Here is a 6,000-nt window from a genome sequence, read left to right as displayed (position 1 = left end):
GAGCCAGTCTCTTTTGCATTTGGGAACGTTTTCCACAAGCTGATTGCTTTTGCGTGAATTGATAAAAATCGAATATCCACACCTGCCAAGCTCAGGGCCCGAGCAGGAACCTACGAGGAACCTTAGCAAACTCCAGGTGCTTTTTTGGCAGTTGTCCATGGGGCCCCAAAGCGCTCGTTTGCCCTTTCTCAACCCGGAGTCCAGGGGTAGTCACCATGATCGTTTCTTTAAAAAGGTGGGGAACGCTTGGGTCGGGAAAAAGAGACCCTCTACACCAGCACGAGGGCAAAGCTGAGCAGCAGCTCTTTGGTTGGGCTGGAGAGCACTAGGGAAACCATCCCGGATCAGACAGCTTGGGTTGGCCCCGTCCCTTCCTCCTTTTCATCTACCCCCACCCCTCCACCACCACTTCGCAGCCCCGAGGGGCGCGGGCCCTGAGAGAATCGCCGCGTGTCGCCGCTCGCGCATGCGCCGTTGGCAGACGCTGCTGAGTGGCCGGCGGCGACTTTGGTCTTGCGGTGGGGTAACCAACCACTAAGTGGCCGCCGGCCGGACAGCCGAAGCGCCGCCACCGCCTCCGCCGCCTCCGCCTAGGGGCCCTCACCCGGAGCACAGGTGCGTGACTCTGGCCTGACTGCGGAGGAGGGGACTGAGCTGCCGGCGGGGCGGGGCGGGGCGAAGCGAAGGGACAGCCTTGGAGTTGGAAGAGGAGAGTCCACTCGGAGCCCAGAACCTCCGGGGGGGGGGGGGGGGAGTCTGACAGGGCATCCGGGCAGCGGGATGGGTGACCTTCTCGGCTCAGCCTGGCGGCCTTGGCCCCTGGGCGGGAGGAGGGTTTGAGTGCGCCCGGGGGGCTCGGCGGGGCTTCTCCTTCGCCGTTGCTCTGGGGTGAGGAGATGGGGAGGGGCCGGTCTGGGCTGGAAGCGAGTCCGTTATAGCGGCGGTTACAGTCTCCCGCCACCCCCACCCCCGGCCCCCAGAGGTGGGAGCGCGCGCCCGAGAAGGGGGCCGGGGCTGTAGGTAGCGAGCGCGCCCATTGGACTGGACAGGAGTGTGGGGCGCGCTCCCGCAGCTGGACAGGCGCGAGGACCCAAAGGGGGTCCCGGGGCAGGAAGGGAGCGCGCTCCCCAGAGGGGGTGAGCTGGATGGAAGCGGTCCCGCGACTGCGGGCTCTGCGAACCCTAGGCTCTTGGATCCATTTACCCGTGGACTGGTCCGACTGTGAACTCTCCTTAGAGTAGCCGGGTGGTGCGGTAGAAATGAGTAAATTTGGACAGATTGGGGGTGGGAGTGGGGATGCCAGGCGTGGGGTCATAAGGCAATAATTGGATTTAATAAGTACAGTATTTATTTAGCTGCAACTGCCTACATGATGAAAGGGATACTGAGACAAAGGGAAGCAGTCCCAGTCCTCGAATTTACATTTGGATGGTCCGGTCGCCTCTCCTAACCTTTTTTCTTCACCTGCAAAGTGAGAGAGATGACCTAGACAAGGATTTTCTTAATCTTTGTTTCATAGATGCTCTGTGGCAGTTCTCCAAAGTCTAGGAGCCCTTAGTGTTAAAATGCAGAAAATAAAATGCTAAAGGAAACCAACTATATTGAAATACAGTTATCAGAATATCGGAAAACAAACAAGCAAATAGACCTTCCGTTAAGAAGACCTGGCTTAAATGTTCCCTAAAGACCTTTTAAACTTTCTAAATCTGATCCTCGACCTCCTCCTCCTAATTGAGAGTTTGTGATCAAGTAGCAAGAACCATGGATTCTAAGTCTTGGACCTTGTCCTAAGACTAGACCCTGGCTTTTGGCCCCTTCACCCATTGCATAACTCCTGGCAGGGGAGCTTCTTTTTCTGACACTTAGTTTACTTTTAAGATGAGGAAAGGCTGGATTCAGTGATTTTGAAAGGTCTCTTGCACTTATTTGTGTCTCTTACATCCTATACCCCAGTTGCAACTAGGAACCTGGTATGCTCCTAGGGGAGGGAAAAGAGGAGGGAGGAGATAGAGTTAATTCTAACTTTAATTAATAGCACTGGGTAAGACTCATTCAATAAGAAAACATCTAAAACTAGTTCTTTTGCTTATGGTCAATCAGTGGTTTTCTTGTTTCATTTATGAAGATTGCCCCCAAGCAAAGAAGACAAAGTGTGGAGGGACCTTAGTTAAATTTCCCTTTGGATAGGGAAAGCAAGTAAATCTCATTTGGGTTAAAACGAGGGAAAAAAAAAGGGTAATTTTACAGTGGAGAAGGATACGGCAGTATAATGATGGTATGCTGTGGTCCCCAGTGCTTTGAAATGTCATGCAATTTATTAATTTGTTTTTGCCCAGAGGAGGAATAGAGGTGTTACTCTTTTGTTTCTGAATTTTAAATTTGATCTCTTTCTGATTCTTGTCTGATCACTTAATATGATAAATCTATATAATAAATCTTATTCACAATCTTGGTGATATTAATTGTGGTATTTGTATGAAATGGTATATTCTGTGCAAAGAAGAGATTTTGGGGGGGTTCTTTTTTATTATTTTATTTAGTCAATTTAGTACATTATTCCTTGGTTACAAGAATCATATTCTTTCCCTCCCTCCCTCTTCCCCACTCTTGTCGTAGCTGCTGCACAATTCCACTGAGTATTGCATGTGTCCTTGAACAGAACCCATTTCCATGTTGTTGATGTTTGCACTAGATGTTCATTTAGTCTCCATCCCTATTCATATCCCCCTCGACTCATAATGAAGCAATTATTTTTCTTCTGTGTTTCTACTCCCACAGTTTTTCCTCTGAATGTGGATGGTGTCCTTTCTCATAAGTCACTCAGAATTGTCTTTGATCATTGCATTGGTGCTAGTAGAAAAGTCCATCACACACAATTGTACCACAGTGTATCAGTCTCTGTGTACAATGTTATCCTGGTTCTGCTCCTTTCACTCTGCGTCAATTCCTGGAGGTCATTCCAATACCCATGGAATTCCTCCAGTTCATTATTCCTTTCAGCACAATAGTATTCCACCAGCAACATATAGCACAATTTGTTCAGCCATTCCGCAATTGAAGGGCATTCCCTCATTTTCCAATTTTTTGCCACCACAAAGAGCACAGCTATGAATATTCTTGTACATGTCTTTTTCCTTATTATCTCTTTGGGGTACAAACCCAGCAGTGCTATGACTGGATCAAAGGGCAGACAGTCTTTTAGCACCCTTTGGGCATAGTTCCAAATTGCCCTCCAGAATGGTTGGATCAATTCACAACTCCACCAGCAATGAATTAATGTCCAGACTTTACCACATCCCCTCCAGCATTCATTATTTTCTGTTGGTTTCATGTTAGCCAGTCTGCCAGGTATGAGGTGATACCTCAGAGTTGTTTTGATTTGCATCTCTCTGATTATAAGAGATTTAGAACACTTTTTCATGTGCTTTCTTATTTTTTATTTTTTAAAACCCTTACCTTCTGTCTTGGAGTCAATACTGTTTATTGGCTCCAAGGCAAAAGAGTGCTAAGGGCTAGGCAATGGGGGTCAAGTGACTTGCCCAGGGTCACACAGCCAGGAAGTGTCTGAGGTCATATCTGAACCTAGGACCTCCTGTCTCTAGGACTGGCTCTCAATCCACTGAGCTACCCAGCTGCCCTCTCATGTGCTTATTAATAGTTTTGACTTCTTTAACTGAAAATTGCCTATTTATGTCCCTTGCCCATTTATCAATTGGAGAATGACTTGATTTTTTTGTACAATTGGTTTAGCTCTTTATAAATTTGAGTAATTAGAACTTTGTCAGAGGGTTGTGTTACGAAGATTGTTTCCCAGTTTGTTGTTTCCCTTCTAATTTTGGTTGCATTGATTTTGTTTGTACAAAACCTTTTTAATTTGATGTAGTCAAAACTATTTTACATTTTGTAATTTTTTTCTAACTCTTACTTGGTTTTAAATCTTTCCTTTCCCAAAGATCTGACATGTATACTATTCTGTGTTCACCTAATTTGCTTATAGTTTCCTTCTTTATATTCAAATCATTCATCCATTCTGAGTTTATCTTGGTGTAGGGTGTGAAATGTTGATCCAAACCTAATCTCTCCCATACTGTCTTCCAATTTTCCCAGGAATTTTTATGAAATAGTGGAGTTTGGTCCCAAAAGTTGGGATCTTTGGGGCTTATCAAAGACTGTGAGGTCACTTACCCCAAGTCTATTCCATTGATCTTCATTTCTGTCTCTTAGCCAGTACCATATTGTTTTGATGACCACTGCTTTATAGAATAGTTTGAGATTTGGGACTGCAAAGCCACCTTCCTTCATATTTTTTTTTCATTATTTCCCTGGATATCCTTGATCTTTTGTTCTTCCAAACTGAACTTTGTTATGTTTTTTTTCCAATTCAGTAAAAAAGTTTTTTGGTAGTTCAATGGGTATGGCACTAAATAAGTAAATTAATTTGGGTAGGATTGTCATTTTTATTATGTTAGCTCGTTCTACCCATGAGCAATCGATGGTTTTCTAATTGTTTAGATCTAGTTTTAATTGTGTGGAGAGTGTTTTGTAGTTGTGTTCATATATTCCTGTCTTTGTCTTGGTAGAAAAATTCCCAAGTATTTTATATTGTCTAGGGTGATTTTAAATGGAATTTCTCTTTCTAATTCTTGTTGCTGAGATGTGTTGGAAATATATAGAAATGCTGATGACTTATGTGGGTTTATTTTGTATCCTGCAACTTTGCTAAAGTTGTTGATTATTTCGACTAGCTTTTTAGTTGATTCTCTAGGATTCTTTAAGTAGACCATCATGTCATCTGCAAAGAGCGATAACTTGGTCTCCTCCTTGCCTATTTTGATGCCTTCAATTTCTTTTTCTTCTCTTATTGCTACTGCTAGTGTTTCTAGCACAATGTTAAATAATAAAGGTTACAATGGGTATCCTTGTTTCACTCCTGATCTTATTGGGAAGGCTTCTAGTTTATCCCCATTGTAGATGATGTTGGCTGATGTTTTTAGATAGATACTGTTTATTATTTTTAGAAAAGACCCTTTTATTCCTATGTTTTCTAGTGTTTTCAATAGGAATGAGGTTTGTATTTTGTCAAAGGCTTTTTATGTATCTATTGAGATAATCATGTGATTTTTGTCTGTTTGCTTGTTAATATGGTCAATTATGTGGATGGTTTTCCTAATATTGAACCATCCTTGCATTCCTGGTATAAATCCTACCCTGTCATAATGAATAACCCTCATGATCACTTGCTGGAGGCTTTTTGCTAGTATTCTATTTAAGATTTTTACATCAATGTTCATTAAGGAGATTCATCTGTAATTTTCTTTCTCTGTTTTTGACCTGCCTGGATTTGGAATCAGTACTATATTTGTTTCGAAAAAGGAATTTGGTAAATCTCCTTCTTTGCTTATTGTGTCAAATAGTTCGTATAATATTGGGATTAGTTTTTCTTTGAATGTTTGATAGAATTCATTTGTGAATCCATCTGGTCCTGGGGATTTTTTCTTAGGGAGTTCTTTGATGTCTTGTTCAAATTCTTTTTCTGATATGGGTTTTTTTTTAGGTATTCTGTTTGTTCCTCTGTTAGTCTAGGCTATTTATATTTTTGTAAATATTCATCCATATCCCCTAGATTGCCATATTTATTGCCATATAATTGGACATAATAGTTTTTAATGATTGCCTTAATTACCTCTTCATTAAAGATGAGGTCTCCCTTTTCATTTTGGATACTGTCAATTTGGTTTTCTTCTTTCCTTTTTAAAATTAGATTGACCAGTATTTTGTCTATTTTATTTGTTTTTTCAACGGACCAGCTTCTAGTCTTATTTATTAAATCAATAGTTCTTTGACTTTCAGTTTTATTAATTTCTCCTTTGATTTTTAGGATCTCTAATTTAGTCTTCATCTGAGGATTTTTAATTTGTTCACTTTCTAGTTTTTTAATTTGCATACCCAATTCACGGATCTCTGTTGTCTCTAATTTGTTAATATATGAACTCAAGGATA

The 6,000-nt window shown here is 42.1% G+C and overlaps 1 protein-coding gene across 1 annotated transcript in view; it reads left to right on the top strand.

The window, feature by feature from the left end:
- Positions 1-417: 417 nt before the first annotated feature.
- CLGN (calmegin) overlaps positions 418-6,000 on the top strand; it is a 79,738-nt gene continuing 74,155 nt past the window's right edge. The window contains exon 1 of the mRNA XM_007496300.3: positions 418-615. The gene's annotated coding sequence lies outside the window, so the exon portion shown is untranslated. The remainder of the gene's footprint in view (positions 616-6,000) is intronic.

The sequence above is a fragment of the Monodelphis domestica genome, chromosome 6 (genome assembly GCF_027887165.1).
Source record: "Monodelphis domestica isolate mMonDom1 chromosome 6, mMonDom1.pri, whole genome shotgun sequence".
Classification (NCBI taxonomy): Eukaryota; Metazoa; Chordata; class Mammalia; order Didelphimorphia; family Didelphidae; genus Monodelphis; species Monodelphis domestica.
The sequence above is the reverse complement of the archived record's forward strand: the minus strand, read 5'-3'. Positions and strand labels throughout refer to the sequence as shown.